Source organism: Herpailurus yagouaroundi, unplaced genomic scaffold, assembly GCF_014898765.1.
Source record: "Herpailurus yagouaroundi ecotype Mexico unplaced genomic scaffold, PumYag 219, whole genome shotgun sequence".
Lineage (NCBI taxonomy): Eukaryota > Metazoa > Chordata > Mammalia > Carnivora > Felidae > Herpailurus > Herpailurus yagouaroundi.
The window spans coordinates 751178-769610 of NW_024412450.1; the positions used below are offsets into that span (position 1 = coordinate 751178).

Below are 18433 nucleotides of genomic sequence, written 5' to 3' on the forward strand. Positions count from 1 at the left end.
TGGCGCAGGGCACCGGCTGGGCAGCCTCCCTGTCCTGTTAAAAGCGCGGGTTATTCGGCGTTGGGCCTGCGCGCGGCGGTCGGCGACGAAGAATCCCATCTGCAGCCTCCTTGGGTGTCACCAAGGGCCTGCATCCCGCACGCGGCGCCAGCTTCCAGCTCTAGGCTGCAGCGAGCAGAGCTGCGGACGCCTGCTTCCCATCCCGCCGGCCTCACCGAGCACCGGGCAGGGCGCACGCGGGAGTCCTCTGGGACCCTGGCGAGAACGCTCCCCGTCCCGGCGGCCTCACGGAGCACCGAGCAGGGCGCACGCGGGGGTCCTCGGGGACCCTGGCGAGAACCCTCCACCAGCCAAGGACTTATGGAAATGAATCTGGGGAGGTGCCGCCCCCGACCTGATCCCGCTCAGAGAAACACCTGTCCAGGTAGATGAAAACGTGGAAATCCTGTCACATCTTCGTCCCCGGAGGCCACGGCTCGGCTCCGGCTGTCACCGCGGCGGACACCGCGAACCTGGACTTCGTGAAGAGTCTTCCATTTGAGAAGCCGGCGATTCCTTGTTTCCCTCTTTTCTTGACCACGTGCCAGCTTCTGGTTGATCGCGTCCAGCTGAGACCCCGCAGGGCTGCGCGGAAGAGGGGGACCCACACCAGCTCACCTGAGCCCCCCCCCCCACCGCAAGGCTGAGCGGAGGGAGCCCGCACCAGACCCCCTGAACTACCGCAGACCCCGCGGCAGCCACCCTCCAGGGTCTCCTCTCACCTCGGAAGTTAGACAGGAGAGAACAGCGACTGTTCAGAAGAAACTGACAGCAGCGAAGGCGCAGGATCCATAAAAAGAGTAACTGACGAGTGGGACTTCACCAGACAAGCCGTAGACTGGGAGAAATACTTTCAAGGCACGGACTTGATAGCGGACCGGTATCCCAAGTGTACAAAAACTCTTAAAACTCAACAGTGAGAAAACAAACCTCTGATCAAAACCAAAGCAAACCAAACAGGCCCAATACATTAACACTCACCAAAGGAGACATGCGGAGTCCAGACAAGCACCGGGAAGGATGTCCCACATATGTCCTCAGGGAGGTGCAAGTGACAGCAGTAATGAGACGCCAGGACACGCCTACTGGGTGGAATGGCCCAAACCCAGAATACCAGCACCACCTAGTGCTGGGGGCGTGTGGGATGAGGAAACTCGTTTCTTGGAGCCAGAAACCACTCCGAGTGATGCTGTGATGGTGCCATTATCCATTTGTCAAAACTCCTACCAGGCGCAACGCTGAAAGGGAGCCCTGACACGCTTGGGGGGTAATGATGGACCAATGCAGGCCTTCCTTCCCTATACCCTTGATTTCTCTTTTTTGTCTCACTCTGTGGTACTTCACGGATATTGGGGAGTGCTGAGGAGGACCTCCTTGCCTTACTCTTGACTTTAGCCAGAAGTTTCGAGTTTCTCATGGTTAAGAATAACGTTAGCTACAGGATTTTTGTAGATACCTACTCTTTATCAAGCTGAAGATTTCCCCTTCTATGCTGAGTTTGCTGAGAATTTTTATCATAAACGAAAATTGGAGTTTTATCAAATGCTTTTCTGCATCTATTGATATGGTCATGTGATTTATCTTTAGCCTGTTGATGTGTGGATTAGGTCAACTGATTTTCAAACGTCCAACTAGCTTTGCATACCTGCAGTAAACCCCACGTGGGCATCATGTTTAATTCTTTTTTGCACATTGTTGGACTTGATTTGCTATTATTTATTTATTTATTTATTTATTTATTTAATGTATTTATTTTTGACACAGAGAGACAGAGCACGAGTGGGGGAGGGGCAGAGAGAGGGAGACACAGAATCTGAAGCAGGCTCCAGGCTCTGAGCTGTCAGCACAGAGCCCGATGCGGGGCTCGAACATACGGATCCGCGAGATCAGGACCCGAGCCAAAGTCGCATGCTCAACCGACTGGTCACCCAGGCGCCCCTGATTTGCTGTTTTTTAAAGGATTTTTGCATTTATGTTCATGAAAGATACTGATCTTAACTTTCCTTTATAGGAATGCCTTTGTCTGGTTTTTCTGTTAGGGTGATGCTGGCCTCATAAAATGAATTAGTAAGTATTCCTGATGCTTCTATCTATTGGAAGAAATTGTTGAGAATTGGCATAACTTCTTCCTTAAATGTTTGGTATGATTCCCCAACGAACCCATCTGGCTCTGGTACTTTCTGTTTTGGAAGGTCATTGTTTATTGATTTAATTTCTGTAATATATATGCATATATTTAGACTTTCTATTTCTTTTTGTGTGAATTAATTAGTGTAGTTTTCCTTTCCTTTTTACTGAAGAACATTTTGACATAGATAAGAACAAAGAGGATGTTATAATGAATTTCCGCATATCCACTACTCAGTTTTATTAAATGCCAACTCATAACCAACCCATTTGGTGCATAATCGGATTAGCTCTGGTGTCCAATTCTGTTCCGATGAGTTTGGGCATCTTTTCCTACATTCATATATTTAAGACCCATTTCTCTCTCTCTTCTGTGAACCATCTTTTTATATTCTTCGCCAAATTTTCTGCTAAATCTTGGATATCTTTCTAATTGATACATAGGCTCCTTTTATATGTCTGGGGGCGTAGTAATTGGTATTTTCCCAAATACGTCTCTTCCCCTTTTCTGGGTGTACGTTCGGAACATGTTTCTCGGCTCCCTTGAAGTTAGGTGTGACCATTTTTTTCCCACCCAAATGAGTAAATGGATGCATGTGGCTTCTCTCTTGAACTTTAAAAGCAGGTGCCTAATTCTTCATAGCTCACGTTGCCTCTGAAACAGCAACGGACACTATTCTAGATAGAAGCTGAAGTCTGCCACCCCAGAATATGCCATTTTGGCAAAACGATTATTTTTAGTTGGAGGTAAATGAGAATCAGCAGATTTGAAAAGGCGTTCCCACAACTTCCTTTATCTGAGTAAAAGCAGACACTTCTGAGAAATGAGGGCTGTCACAAATTCCCCCCCCGGGGAAGTTTCTGGCCGTGGAGAAGTACAAGGTTGGTGCTGCAATGCATGTGCACCAACAGACCTTCCCGCAGGTTGCTGCAGGAAAGTCCCAAACCCTTTTCCTCTATTTTGTCACTTCTCTACAGATGTGTTCTTCTCTGCTAAGATGCTGGGTCAGCCCACGTTTTAGCTCCATCATGAAATAGTGCCCCATATCACAGGCTGCGTGCCTTAGCCCACGTCTGCTCACGTTCCCCTTGTTCGTGTTTTAGGTCAGTTTAATTTGCAGGGCCCCAGGCGGTGAATTTAAACTGGCTAGGAGAAAAAGATGTTTTTCCTCCTCTACACTGCTTTATCATCCTAATTCTCAATCCCAGACTGAGAACGCTGGCGAGGAGAGCCATCAGCCACCCACGGATGGGGGGGGGGGGGATGTAATGTGCCAGAAATAAGCTTTTATTGTGAAGTCACTGAGATTTTGTGCATGTTTTCTCTTACACCCTAATCAAGCCTACACTTAGTGATGTGTGGAAACTATCCTTTTTGTGATATGAAGGGCAATTCTATTTTCCCAGTCTGAGATTTCTCTTTGACTTTGCTTGTGGGTTTTCACTCTGTCCTACAGAAGGTTTTGTTTTGTTTGACTCCATGATTATTCTAATAGTACATATTTATTGTATAAAATTTGGAAAGTAGGAGAAGAGTAAATATACTGAAGAAAAACTACTATACTCTGACCAGTCTTTCAGATGCTCTCTTGAAATAAAATTTGTCAATATTTTTCTTTAAATAATTTTGGATTTTTGAATCACAACTGGAAACACTATTTGGAATTCATTCTGCTAAACGCTGTGGAATATGGAATCAATTTTTTCTCCAGGTAACTACCCAAATTCTGTCTCTTCAATTATTAAATGGACCATCTTTACCCATAATGGAAGATTACAACTCACTGGCTTTGATGAGGGAGTGTGGGGCAAGCTGAGGGCAACGTACAGGTTACAGCACCCGTTCCCCCCCCCCACCCCAGGTGGGACATGTGTGATATTCCTCGGACACTCCTGGCCGCCCAAGAACTAAGGAAAGGGGTTTAAGTGCTGGCCATGGTGATGGGGGAAACTAAGGCAAATGAAAAATTAAATTCCCTTACTGCCTACAGCCATTGGCAAGTCCTTGAAACCGGCAGAGTGACCTCCCTCTAGGAGGTCAGCTGCCTCCATGATGGCACTTTGCTGGGGGCAAAAGGGAACCTTAGCTTAACATTATCCTGACCGCCCCCCACCCCCAGCCCAGAACCCGTAAGTCTACTTTAACCTATAAAAATTCCTTTGGAAACTTCCTTTATTTCAACTGCCCCAAGATATATACTGTGAGCTATCTTTTCAAATGTATGTCTAAGTGTCCTTTCAGATGTGAATTTCACCTTGTTTATGATAACTTCCCTTGTTGAAAGTACATATATCTGAATCTCTTTTCAAATACATATCTTATCTTTTTACTGTTACACATTTTGTTTTTAAAGCAAATACATACTCGAATGGTTTTAAAAAGTATATTATCAACCTTCTGAATGTGTGTGTGTGTGTGTGTGTGTGTGTGTGTGTGTGTGTGAACCCAAGAATTTCTCTCCCCAGTGGATTGCAAAGTAATTTCTGGAATATTAAGGGATTCCGAGGGTTGTGGAAAATTTAAATACGGGTTTCTGCCTGCAGGAAGTTATGGAGGGAATATGTACTGGCAGAAAGTCAGAAACCTCTTTCCAATCTTAACACACCCATTTTATGAGTGAATGATTTGGTTAGAAGACAATCTTAGATCATTCACAGAAAAAATGTATCAGCCTTTAGATATCAGAAAGAAAAAAGATTGTAGAAGAGTATGAAATATGAAGCATCTTGTCAGAAAGAATTCAGGAGTTCCTCTTCACTTCTGGAGGAAATACCACAACGTACCACCCAGCGGGAGAGGTGCTTTTCCTACAGCTTCGTAAAGGGGACCTCATCCGCCCCAGACGGGGCGCCACCCCTCGCCTTAATAAAGGGGACCCCATTTATCCCACACGGGGCACCTGAGTTCCGCGTGCAAGCGGCTGCTTTCGACACGTTGTCAACAACAACAACAACAACAAAAAACGGTCAACATCAGGCAACTGCCCTGACCTTTCCTAGGCGGTCAGAGGAGTCCCGGTACGGGAGCCCGAGTAGCTCAGCTGGTAGAGCATCAGACTTTTAATCTGAGGGTCCAGGGTTCAAGTCCCTGTTCGGGCGGAGAGGTTGACCTTTTCCCCCTGAATTCTCACATCCAAAAAGTGTTTGAGCAGTTCTCCCCTCCCGTGTCAAGCAGATTGGATCCAGGCGGGGGAGTGGTGCTCCGACTGGGGCGGATGAGGACCCCTGCACCAAGGCGGAGAGTGGTGCCTCCTCTGAGGAGGATGGGGTCCCCTTTACCAAGGCGGGAGTGGGTTTGGAAAGGGTCTCCCCGCCCCCGACGACCTCAAAACCCACAGTTTGGGTAAAAACGGGTGGATTTTCTCTTGGGACAGAAGTGTCCGCCCCACCGGTCCTTTCTCGTACCTGGAGGGCAGAGAAAGGATGCGGAGCCGGCCGGGCCCCCCACCCACCTATCCACATCATCCTCCCGTGTACACATCCGCACGCAAACCCTCCGCGCCTTGTCGGATGGCGGTTCCTTAGGCTCGAAGAGGAAGCCTGGAGGCCGGCGCGGAGGAGGCCGTGCCCAGCCGCTCGGGGGTGGGGTGGGGTGGGGTGGGGTGGGGCGGGAGCGGGGGTCAGAGGCGCGTCCGGGCCGCGCTCCCCGAGAAGCCCCGTCTCACGGACGGGCCCCGGGTGGCGGCGCCAGCACGGGAGGCTCTGAGCAAGAGAGGAGTCCTGAACATTCTGTCCCCCGGTTCCCAACCGGCGGTGAAACATGGGGGAGGGGAACCCAACCCCTCGGGGATGGCGGCTCGTCCTCGCGCGCTCTGTCTCTCTCTCTCTCTCTCTCTCTCTCTCTCTCTCACACACACACACACACACACACACACACACACACACACACACACACACCCCTGCTCTCACATCTGCAGACTGTACTATCCGCTTCAGTAAACGTTCCTGCTTGTGTCGCGTCTGTGCTGGATTCCTTCTGCTGAGACCCAGAACCTTCCCGGGCATCTTCGGGTCCGGCTGGGTCGAGGCCCCCGGACCCGGTGTCCCCAGGTCACGGGCTGGCAGCCTCGCCTCGCCTCCGCCCTCGTTCGCATCACCCACGCCTCACTCCTCTCTCCTTCCGCCTCCTCCCCCAGGAAGCCTTCCTAATTTCGAGGTCCACGGCTACCGGGTTCCCAAGGTCTCGGAGTCGGGGCTTCCCGGATCTCTGCTACATTTTCAGTCCGGGGAGCTTCTCAGTAGTGAATCTTTCTGTGCGGCCCCGCGGGGCTACTACGACACTCGGTGGCCTAAGGCGGAGAGCGTCCCCCGGGCGCCCGCGGGTCCGGCTGTGGCCGCGCCGCCCGCACGGGCTCTCACGTCAACCCCGCGCCCTGGACCCCGCTCCCCGCTCCCCGAGCCCCGCGCCGTGCTCCCGGTTCCCCGCGCCCTCCCCCTGCGCCCCGCGCCCGGCTCCCCGATGGAACGGAAACGCTTTCTCGACGGATCAGTGGGACCCGGCGCCAGCCGACCGCCGCAGAAAGACCCTTGAAGCAGGAACCCCAGGCTCCAAAACCAGCTTCAAGCAGCCGTTCTTCTGTTTTCCAGAAATTCCTAACCCCCCCCGCCGTGTCCGTCCCGGTCCGGCGCTCAGGGCTCCGTCACTTCAGCGTCACCATTCTGCCTTCCCCTTACAGGTGGAAACCCGGTTCGGGACGCCAGCTCTCCGCGGACGCGGCCATCGCCCGCAGGTGGTGTTTCTTATCCGGTTCAAGTCCATCGCGTTCCAGGACTGCCAGATTCGTGGTCGTCCCCCCCCCCCCCCCCCCCCCGTTTCCGTTAGTGGATGAAGATTTTCGGTCTTCTCTTCCCATCTGGACCCAGACTTCCAGAGACAACTGAGTTTTTCCCTTTGTACCCTTTCTTGCGCATTTTCCAGCAGGCCTGTGGGAGCCGGGAGCAGTGCGGCGTCAGGGACCCCGCTATGACGGCGTGGAAACCCGCGGAACCACGGAGGTTGAGCCCGCAGGGACTGACAGACCTGGAGGGCCATCTGCGTCACGTGGCCTGGCCGTGTGGGGGGCCCCAGCTGTCAGCCATTTCCCCAAAAGCGCGCCCAGCACGTGGATTCCCTCGGAGACGACACCGGCGGGGTCCCAGCGCTGCAGGCGCTCTCGCAGCTCTGCCCCGGTGCCGAGCCTGAGGCCCTATAGAGCCTTCAGCTTAACCCCGGGAGGTTACGAAGAGTCACGGGAAGCACATAGGTGCTCCTGGAAGGGAAAACACCGAGTGCCAGCTCTTGTCTCTGCCAAGAATCACCAGAAGGAAAATTGAAGACAACAGCCAGGTCACTTGAAAAGGAATCTTGAGAGCAACCCTCGCGCCCTGACACAGACGCGGCGTCCGAAGAGTGTTTCTGAGCTGGGAGGGTCTGGGCGCCTGGGACGCCTGTGCTCTAGGCGGTGGCAGTGACGGACACACAGGTGACAGTGTGACGGGCACATAGGTGACAGCTGCTGTAACAACAGGGCCCCCTGAGCCCGTGTCTGTTCCATTTGCCTGTGAGCGGCCCAGCCTCACCCCTCCTGGCCCCGTAGCCTGGGAGAGGGGAGATTTTGTTTGTACTCAGGGGACAGCAAAGCTTGTTTCGAGACTCAGGTTTTGCAGAATTCCTACCCTGTGACACACCGACTAGTACCCGAAAGAAAATGAAAATGTAACGCATTGTGATACATCCACCCAACGTAGAATCATGTTTAGAAATGAAGCAATTCTGTAATTGTTACCCACACCTTGTTTGTTTCAGGAAACACGGGGAACTTACACATCTATCTATTCCCACCCTTCCCTCCGTGTGCCCACAGCCACTCTTACACACACACACACACACACACACACACACACACACACACACACACTGCCCCTCTGGGCTTCATCTCTCTCTCCGATCCTTGCTGGGACCTTAACACGTGTGTTCCCTTTTATGACTTTCCTTGGCGTTCTAGAAACAAGTGCTAGAAACGGTTGAAGAAGCCGGTTGAGGTGATGCAAACTTACTGAATCCGTCACGAGTGCGCGGTGACCTTCCAGAAGACCGCCAAGCGGGGCAGAAGGCAGGACACTTCCAGGACAGCGACAGGTGGAAACTCGGATGGGCCGGGGCCGCGGGGACTTGGTCTGGGGCGGGAGGGCAGGGACCGCGGTTCGGGTCCAGCAGGCCACCCCGACAGGGACTCGCACCTGAGGAGCGAGAACCCCGTGCGCGGGTGGAAGCGGCGTGGAAGGGTTGCTCGCGGACAATCGAGGATTTTGTGCCAGCCGCGCGCGTGCGCAGTTCGGGGGTTTCCGGCGCGAGGCCCAAGGAACCCCCCGCGCGGGGCCGAGACCCGAGGGAACCCCACCCCCCGGACGAGGCCTGAGGAAATCCGCCCCCCATTCCTAAGTGGGGCTTCTCCCGAGTCCGCGGCCCCCAGCGCAGCGGTTGGGTCGCGGGGTGTTTTCCGGGTCGCCCCCCAGCAGATTTGGGCTCCGGCCCCCGCACCCCAGCCATGCGCCGACCGGCGGTGGTCGCGCAGGGGTGCGCGCGCGGGGCACGCAGAGGCCTGGGGTCGCGGTGTGGGGTCAGACCCCCTGCTGTCACAGAACGGGACCTGAACGCGGGTTCAGGTTTCATCTTCCCTGTCCTGTGCGCGTCCTGCCCTTTCCGGACGCCGTCCGTCATTAGACCGTGGAGGAGGTCGGGTGGTGGGCGGGGTTCCTTCTTTCACCTGCTGCGGGCGCGGGGCGGGGGTGGTGCGTGACAAGAAAAACAAGCCTGTAGATTCCCTGATGCCGGAGAAAATTCGGGCTGGAGGTGCCGGGGATTGAACCCGGGGCCTCGTACATGCGAAGCACGCGCTCTACCGCTGAGCTACACCCCCCCGGCCTGCGTCCCTGTCTCCTGCTTCATAAAATAGCACTTTTATTTTTCCTTTTTTTTTTTACCATCTAAGAACCGGCCTGCAGAGTCTACTGGGCTGAACTTCGCTGCTTCCAAACTCGCCAAACTGGAGAGCATTTAGCGGCTTGGTCGGAATAGCGCCCCTGCCTACCCGAGAGCCGCCCGCCCCCACCCGGGTACCTGCTCCGGGCCCGCTCCTCGGGGCCAGGGTCTGCGTGGCCTCCGCCGGGAAAGCTCGCGTCTCCTCCCCCCCACCCCGGACCGCAGCGCCGACGTTCCGACGGACGCGCCCCGCGCCCCGCGCCGCGGTCCCTGTGGGTCCCCCTCCCGAGGGTCAGGTCCACAGAGGGTTGTACGAACAACAGCCTCAGAACTGCCTCCGCTTTACCCGAAGTGACTTCGTTCCGCACTGGAGGGAAGAACCGGGGCGCAGGGCAGGCGGGGGGGCAGCCGAGCGAAGTCGGGGCGCCGAGCGAAGCCGGCAAAGTCCTTCCCTGGGACACCCGCTGACCCAGCGGAGAGCCTGCTGTGGGTGCAGACATTCGGAAGAACAAAATCAGGGAACGCGGGGAGGCCTCTAAGTGGTGCCCTGGGTGCTTGGGGGTGGGGGGGGGGGGGGGGCTCCTGGACCCCGAAGAGCAAGCGGGAGTGGTCTGTCCGGGAAAGACCGAGCAAGAGGCCGTTCGCTCGGCGGCCTGCTTAGCGACTTGAGCCCCGTGGAGTGCTGACGGATGTCCTTCGGGTGGATCTGCGTTTCAAGACCCGAGGACGTTAAGTGTAATTGAAGCGCCCCCACCCCCTTGGTTCTCTGCAAGATTTACCGGAGACACGAGCGCGTCTGGATGTTTGCAATCAGCTGACACGTAAGGAGACACCTGACCTTCCAAATGGGAGATCTGGGACTTTTAGACCTTCATTCCCGGGCTCTCCCCGGGTATTTCGGCCACACCTCCACCTTCATGGACACTGATAGCTTCCGCGTTCGGAACAGTTCAGCGAGCACTGCGTTCCTTGAGGAATCCTTCCCTTGCTCCCTCTCTCAGAAGTTGGGGTCCATACCCTGTCACGTTTGGTGATTGATCTGGACTAAGGAAAAGGAGGGGACAATCAGTGGGCACGTCTTCTGCGCCTCAAGCTTCACACAAGTGCAACTGAGAACCCAGAAGGAAATTTAACAAACATTGTGCGAGGGCCGTCCTCTTCCTTGGTCTTTGTTTTTCTCTCCGGTTCATTGGTGAGCTGCGCCATGGGCAGGGGCATGAGCCTCTTCGTGGGGGCGATGGCACCCTTATTCCTCTCCTTTCCAGAGACCCCCGAGTGAGCGTGGTCTTTCTTCCTGCTCACTCCTTCTGGTCTTCCTTGTGCTGATGCTGCTTGGACGTGCACAACCTTGAAGGGGAAAGAGGGAAGCTGTGTTGAAGGAATCCAGGAACACATCCAGCCTCTCCTGCAGGTGAGCCCGAGCTGGGCACCTGGGTACACCCCACACTCCAGCAAACCCTCTACAATGGATGGTTTCCCTGCCTACCAGGTTATCCTAGGATCTCACAGTTGGTGGAACAAGGTTTGCTGTATTTAGCTTCACTAGGTCACAAAATCTTAGCCCGAATCTTTTTTGCCCCTCTGCAGTGAGAAGGGTATCTGAATGCTAGGCCAAAGATCCCGCCGCTAAGATCCCCTGAGTGCAGCCGACTCCAAGGTCAGCTCAAGTACCAGGGGGAGTCCCAGGTGGAATATTCACCTCTGTCTCCAGTTCCCTTTTCTTTCAACTTCTGTTGTGACTTCTAAGCAAGGAAGACCCTGCTAAAATTAAATACAAAATAGAGACCAGACTTGAAAATTGCCTGAGCAGACAGGACCACATAAGCCACATAAGCCACAGTGAATGCAGCTATCTCATGAACACGAGTGTAATGTGGGTTGTCCCTTGTAAATGCCTGAAAAGAACCAAGTCACCTGCTTAAAAATGGTGTAAGATAATCACTTCTAACCAATCCCTGCCATCTGGAAATCAATGCAATACCCAATCCCTATAAAAATTAAACAGCTTCATCGGGGCGCCTGGGCGGCTCAGTCGGTTAAGCGTCAGACTTCGGCTCAGGCCATGATCTCACCGTTAGTGAGTTTGAGCCCTGCTCAGGCTCTGTGCTGACAGCTTGGAGCCTGGAGCCTGTTTCGGATTCTGTGTCTGCCCCTCCCTCTGTCTCTCTTTCTCAAGAATAAATAAGCATTTTTAAAAATTAAAGAGCTTCCCCACTTTCACGTTATAAGCCATCCTGTGATGTCATGCCTTGAGCTTTGTATCAGCTTTACATCTGAAAGCTCCCAGTTCATGAGCTATTATGTATGCACGATAAACTCATACTAAATGTGATTTTATCGATTTGGTGGTTTTTAATTTAATTTTAATTTTCTGGTCTTTGATAACCGGTAAGATAGTGCAGGGGGCAGATAGAAGATTAGCAGCGTGTCACCTCAGGGAAATTACATCCAGGTTGGAGAAAAGATACAAGTGGAATAAAGTAAGAACCTTGGAGAGAGACAAAGCATGGCGAGATGAGTGATGTAAACACAGATCTCAAAATCTAGGCTACTGTGGGGGAGATGAGACAGAAGAGGACTGAATTGGTCACAAAACTTGGTCATAGGTGGAGAACAGTGTGTTTCACAGTCACTGCTCTAGTAATCCCTGGTGTAGACCCAGTTAGTGGATGCTTCAGCTCTAGTTCAGGAGACCCCCATACAAAGACGAAGGAAGAGGAAAGGAAAAAAAGGCTACAATTTATCACAGAGCCTTGTTTGGACAGATTCTCGCCTAAATAAAGAAAGCACAGAGAGGCAAATATGTGAGCTGGGACACTAGGTTTTACAAAACCTTTGCAAAATCTAAGACCTTGGAAAACCTCCAGAGGCCTAGAGAAGTCTTCAGCTTCATCACATAGAACGCAGAGCCCCAGGTTGTGGAAGAAGCGCTGGACACCGTTGAGGAAAACCATCAGTAGTTTCCGTGACTTTGAAGTCTCCCCAGTGATTCTAGTAATCGGCCAGTTCGGGAACCATTAGACTGGAAGGTCAAGCACCCAGAAATTGCATTCAGTTAACTTACTGGAAAAGTGCCATCATCCAAAAGGAGATGTATCTACAGGTGGCCCACCGCATCCTTCTCCCCATCTTCTGAATACAAAACAATGGGCAATGTCCCCTTTCTCCGGGAAAGAGAAGGTGATGACGACATTTGTCCCACAGGAAGACCTGATTTGTAGAGTCCAGAGCTGTCGTGGCTTGGGCAGTGCCAGGCTGCTCGTGCTGCTGCTGGAGAACACTGTGAGCATGCGCGGGCTGGTGGGGGGGACCTCCTTGCAGGAGCCTCTGCTACAGGTAGCTCCTGCAAGAACCACAGGAAGCCAGCTTTCCTGAAACCCCATGTGTCCCTGTGTGGGGAGCGTGTTGACTGCGGCATTCAGGCTTGAACGTCTCTGGTATAAGTGGGGGCAAAATCCACATGAAAACCTGGAATAAAGAAAAAGTACAAGGCAAAAATCCACTTGACTAGACATCAATGATCTCTTTGCCTAGGGAGTGGTATGGCTCTGTTGGTGAAGGTTTAGTCTTTGGTGCGAGACTTCAGGATTTCAGGCCCTGTTCAAGCTACTCTTCCCTTTCCCCTACACATTTCTAAGTCTTAGAAGAAGCTAATTGAAACCTGGCTTTCTCTTAGGAAACTCACTATGGTGTTTATAGTGTGGGCATCTCTGTGCATACAGCCTCATCTCTTCTCAACTGGTTTCTGAAGTCAAGACTTTGAGGGGGCAAAGCCAGAGTTGCAATAGAATGAGAACACCATTGTTCCAATGTAGGCAACCCACTAATCCTCTTTAGAGACTTACAAGATTTAGATGGGTGAACAAAAGAGTGGATGTAGGCATGAAAATGGAAAGACATATTTGAGAACAAGGAAGAGTGTAGACTGACACAGGATTTGCAGCCATGTTGGATTTGGGGAGTGAGGGATTCACTTAAAAGACCTCTAGGTGGCTTGACCAGACTTACAGTAAAACCTGGGTTTCTGAGCATAGGTCGTCCTGGAAACATGCTTGTAATCCAAAGCACTTGTATATCAAAGCGAATTTCCCCATAAGAAATAATGGAAACTCAGATGATTCGTTCCACAACCCAAAAATATTCATATAAAAATGATTACGGTGTTTAATTACAATACTGTAATATAATACAAAATAATAAAGAAAATACAAAATATAAAGAAAAACAAATTGACCTGCACTTACCTTTGAAAACCTTGGTGGCTGGTGTGAGGGAGACAAGAGAGGAGGATTATTGCATAGGACAACTTTCACTATCAGTAACGGAATCACTGCTGTCTCTTGGTTCAATGGAACCTTTTCCTGCACGGGGGCCATTGTATATGCTTGCACGGATGTTGACTACAGCACAGTATTAATAATATAATACTTAAATTTAGATAATTAAAATACTCGTCACAGACTGTATTTAATGTAACTGGCAATAAGGCAGCAGAGGAAAGGGTCTACATCTGCAGGCAGCCTGACCTAAAATGAAGCAAAGGATTCCTAAGCTCACTTTGGATGGAAAAGCAAAGGACCGTCCATAGGTGTTTGGAAGTAACAAAAAATACACTAGTGCCAGTTACGGGCACCTTCCAACGTGCTGAAAAATCACTGATTTCTGCCAAACACAGCAGCCTGAGACCCAGCATCTGAGCATGGGAGATGATCACCCACAATCCCAGAGAGAGAGAGAGAGAGAGCATGCCATTGGCTCAGTTGGGATCACGTGACATTTGGTGTCACAGACGACTCATACTCCAGGACATCGCTTGTTTATCAAGTTAAAACATATTAGAAATGTTTTCTTACCTTGCAGAACATTCACAGAACAAGTTACTCGCAATCCAAGGTTTTACTGTGTATTATGCTAGTAAGTACAGAAGCACGAACAGGATTTCTTCTAGGTTTTTGTTGTTTTTAGGTTAATTTGTTTCTGCATTAGAGGCAAGAAACAGAAAATTCTCGACACCGTTATGTGGCTTTAGGCTTTGTGTTAGCATCGAGAAACTTGGGCATGAATTAACAATGTAGCTTAATGGATAAAGTGTTTAATTCCAACTAGAAAATTAAGAGCTCACAATTGAAATTGGATCAATACCTTTATCTTCTGATACCAATGGATAATTTTGAGCCCATCTTACCACCTAGTCTCCAAGGGCCCCCCTTTTCATGGAGGGCCTTAGGATCCTTAGGATCCTCATCCTTAGGATAAGAGATATCTACAGAGTTCCCGACTCAGAGATTAGAGCCTTCTGAAACCTCTATAAATTGTTACTTAGATGTAGTAGGCTCTACAGTGAAAAGAAGTGTCATGCTTCCTGCCACTAATGCCCACCTAAGTCACTAATATGGATGACCAACTCAGGGTCGAGATGTCTGACCCCAGCGATCAAGTCTGCAATGAAGTTTGCATAGATTAAAATAGTAACAGCAAGGGGGCACCTGGGTGGCTCAGTCAGTTCCAGCCCCACGTCAGGCTCCTTGCTGACAGCTTGGAGCCTGGAGCCTGCTTCAGATTCTGTGTCTCCCTCTCTCTTTCCCCCGCCCCTCACTCGTGCCCTGTCTCTCTCTCAAAAATAAATAAAAATGTAAAAAAAAAAAAATTAAAATAGTAACAGCAAGGACCCGCAGCGAGTTCAGAAGTTCTTTTTCCTCTCTCATTTCTACGTTCCTTTCTCTTCAGCAATATTGCAAAATGGTAGCTCTGGTTGGAAAAGCTGATTAATCTGGTGGCTACTTGTGGCTCTACACTCATTTCTTTCTTATGTTGTGCCTATCACCCTGTGTAGGAACAACCCACTGGATCTTGTGACAAGACAGGGGGAGAAAGGAGACAATTCCCTATTTCCAGGGTCAGGGGAAGACAGAGCCGCCCTAGATCCATCAGGAACCGAAGCCAGAACTTTCACATATGCCAGAAACACAGCCTCCCATTGAACCATCTTTGACAGTGACAGGTTTTTTGTAGCATCCTGCAAAATATATGTATATTTCACTTATTTTCTGTGGTTCTTCGAAACCCTCACTTTTGAAACCAAAAGCCCATTCCGTTGGGGCATCTGGCTGGCTCAGCTGGTAGAGCATGTGACTCTTGATCTTGGGGTCATGAGTTCAAGCCCCGTGTTTGGGTATAGAGCTTACTTAAAAAAAATAAAATATCAACTGGATTTAATAAGACTTTAACAAAACGATGTTATTTTTTTAAGTCCGTTGTGTTAAACCCACTATATCTATAACCTCAACCTAGATCCATAAAGAAAGGATAATAAATTCTAGACTGTATGATACCATTCTGCTCTTACAACCTTACCTGCCTCAGTCTCTCCCAGACACCCGTTCACTGGCCTAAAACCTCTTTTTATATTATTTTCAAGCCACACCCACGAAATTCCCAAGATGGAACTTTCTCTTCCTCTCCGCAGTTTCTTTCTCTCGTGCTACAAACCAGTTCCAATCCAGTCTCTCTTGACCATCTTGTCCACACCCACGTTCAAGTGTCATCTGTCTACAGTTGACTTGTGGCTTTATTTTCTATACCATGCCTGCCTTCTCCACCTGCAATCAATAAAGCCCAGGAAATACCTCCTGGGAAAGAAGAACTTCAGCACCACCATATACAAAACAAAAATGTCTCCTATTTCCAGTGGTCTTTTTTCTCTCAACTTTGTAGTTATGAAATGGCTTCACACTACAGCTGGTAAGACCCGAGAGTAGGTTACCAAGAATTCTTGTGGGTTTTGATGTAATTGCCTTCTAATCTTTTGTACTCCCAACCCCTTGAGGTCAGAGACTACTTCATTCACACTTTAAGTCAAGTGATTAACCCAATAATTGTTTCAATATAAGTAGCAGATACAAGACTTTGATTGAATTGTTGCGGCATGAACTGGGGAGCCCCCTGGTCCTGGGGCCTCCACCCAGCCCAACCCGAACGAGTCCTCAAAGGTTCTGAGCCTTGTCAGGGGAATGAATTCAAGGACAGACACGCATCATGGTCAACAAGCCACACAGATGGGAAGGTTTATTAAAGCAAAAGGTACACTCTGGAGATAGGTGAGCTAGTGAGAGCCCAAGCACCCCGGGGATGGAGTTTCTATCTGTTATTGACAGTTGTTAACAAGCAGGAGGAATATTCATTACCTGGGGGTGGGGATTTCTTGGAAGCAGGATCGTGTGCCTTCTCCTCCATACTTGCTCAGGGGCTTCCTGTCCTGGCTCTGCCATCTGGGGCCCGTCTGGTGTGCTGGGGCTTCTGGGGAGTGCGGCAGGACAGGCCACTGACCCTCCCCACGACTGGGCACAGCCTCCTCCGTGCTGGTCTCCAGGCTTCCTGTTAGAGCCTAATTAACTGCCCACTCTAACACAATGAGTGGAAGGTAATGGGTGCACAGCTGCTGTTTTTTGTTCTTCTTGGAGGGACACAATGAGTGCATAATATATTTTTTTCAAAATTTCACTAATCACCAATTTCTCTGGTCTGGGTTTATAATTCTCCTTTAGAGGCTGAGGAATGATGGCTTCAGACCTCGAACGTGCTGCGATAATTTAAGTACTGTTGAAGCCTCCACCACTAGAGCTTAAGCAGAACAATGCGGCTTCTTCTAAATCTAGTGTTGCCATTCCTTCTCTCGGTGCTAAAGAATCACCATTTGGATCGGAAGTTCTCCCTTTTCTTCCTCTTCCATTTGCTTCTCCTTTCCCTCTTTCTTCTCTCTTTTTTAACTCCTGCTCCTCGTGAAGCCGCCTCAGCTCCTCCAACCAACCAAATCGTCTTTAACTTTGAGCAAGTGGCCTTAGCCCATGTCATTGATGAACTTAAACCTTTCCTTGTATCTTGATACAAGATCATGAATTCTTTCCTAAAAAGAATGGAGCCTCCTACCCATCACCAGGCTCTCCTGCACCACCCTGGGCACCAAGGAAGCAAACCCTCTTGCACAACCTTGAGCCCTGAGATAATGTCTGTAGCTGTCGCCATCAAAACTGTGCATGATCAAGAATTGCCACAGATCACTGCATCCCTTAACTGATTAACTAAGTCCCCTTAAAAACCCCATCCCTGGGCCAGGCAGAAACCTTGGAGGTGGCTTTTGGACAAGAGTCCGCCTTCTCCCCAGGTTGCTGGGCTCCTGAATAAAGGTCATATTCCTTTCCAGTCAAATCTTGTCTCTTAACTATTAGCTTTTCAAACCAGGGGCAGATGAACTTGGGGTTCAGTGACACGTTCTCTCTAAACTAAAAAAGGTTTCTTTGTTTGGGTTTTGTTTTGTTTTGTTTTAATATTGGGTGAGTTTTGATGAAGGGAAGCCCTGTTTCTTAAACAATGTCGCAGCTTACCTGGCACCCTCACACACCTCTTTAAACCATATTTAACTTCCACATGAAGAAAACACAAAATCCCAGTCAGCCATCTTTTGGTGATGTTTCTATGTGTCCTAACAAATACTTCCTGGTATCCTGTTACTCAAATTCTGGGTCATAAAGATAACTACAGTGACTAGTCTTATGTTATGGGGTAGTTGTACTCACTTGAACGTTCCTCTTCCTCCAAATTCATGAGCGTCCTGGGACCTCAGAATGTCACTTCATTTGGAAATAGGGTCTTTGCAGATGTAATCAGGTGCAGATGAGGCCATTAGGTGGGTGCTAACCCAATAGGACTGGTGTCCTCATAGGAAGAGGGAAATTTGAACACGGAACTCCAGAGACAGAGACTTGGACTGATAAGGCTGCAAATCCAGGAAGGCCAGGAGAGAGGGGGTGCTTCTGGCCCTTCTAGTCCTTGTGTCTGCCGAGTATTGGTCATCATAGCCGTCCGCTCCACCTCTATTCCATATTTCCTTCCCATCAACAAGCACTCCAGCTGGCCGAGTGAGGCTCATCCACACTGCCAAAAGTTTGGTCACATTAGCAGTGCTCCCTATATCAGGTTATTACAGTTTTCATTGACTTTTTAATCACAGTGCATGAGGTCATTGACAGGTACCCCTGGGAAATCTCCTTGAGCTCTACACATATTCCCTACGTAACCCCATTGTAGAGTAGTGCAACCTCTCCTCTCTAGTGCGTCTGAAACAGCAGGGTTGTATGTAGTAGGTCCTGAGTTGTCAGCTTAAATCTTGGCGCAACTGCAGATAATAGGCGCCACCAGTATGGTGGACACCATGGCACTCCACCAGAAGGGGGTGTAGCTCAGTGGTAGAGCGCGCGCTTAGCATGCGCGAGGCCCTGGGTTCAATCCCCAGCACCTCCACATGGCCCT

The 18433-nt window shown here is 50.3% G+C and overlaps 3 non-coding genes across 3 annotated transcripts; 2 read left to right on the plus strand and 1 right to left on the minus strand.

Annotated features, from left to right (window-relative positions):
* The first annotated feature begins 5192 nt into the window (after nucleotides 1-5192).
* Nucleotides 5193-5265, plus strand: TRNAK-UUU (transfer RNA lysine (anticodon UUU)). Its single transcript has one exon. It is a non-coding gene; the product is annotated as a tRNA-Lys (tRNA).
* Nucleotides 5266-8993: 3728 nt separating this feature from the next.
* On the minus strand, nucleotides 8994-9065 carry TRNAA-CGC (transfer RNA alanine (anticodon CGC)). Its single transcript has one exon. It is a non-coding gene; the product is annotated as a tRNA-Ala (tRNA).
* Nucleotides 9066-18352: 9287 nt separating this feature from the next.
* TRNAA-AGC (transfer RNA alanine (anticodon AGC)) lies at nucleotides 18353-18424 on the plus strand. Its single transcript has one exon. It is a non-coding gene; the product is annotated as a tRNA-Ala (tRNA).
* Nucleotides 18425-18433: the final 9 nt, after the last annotated feature.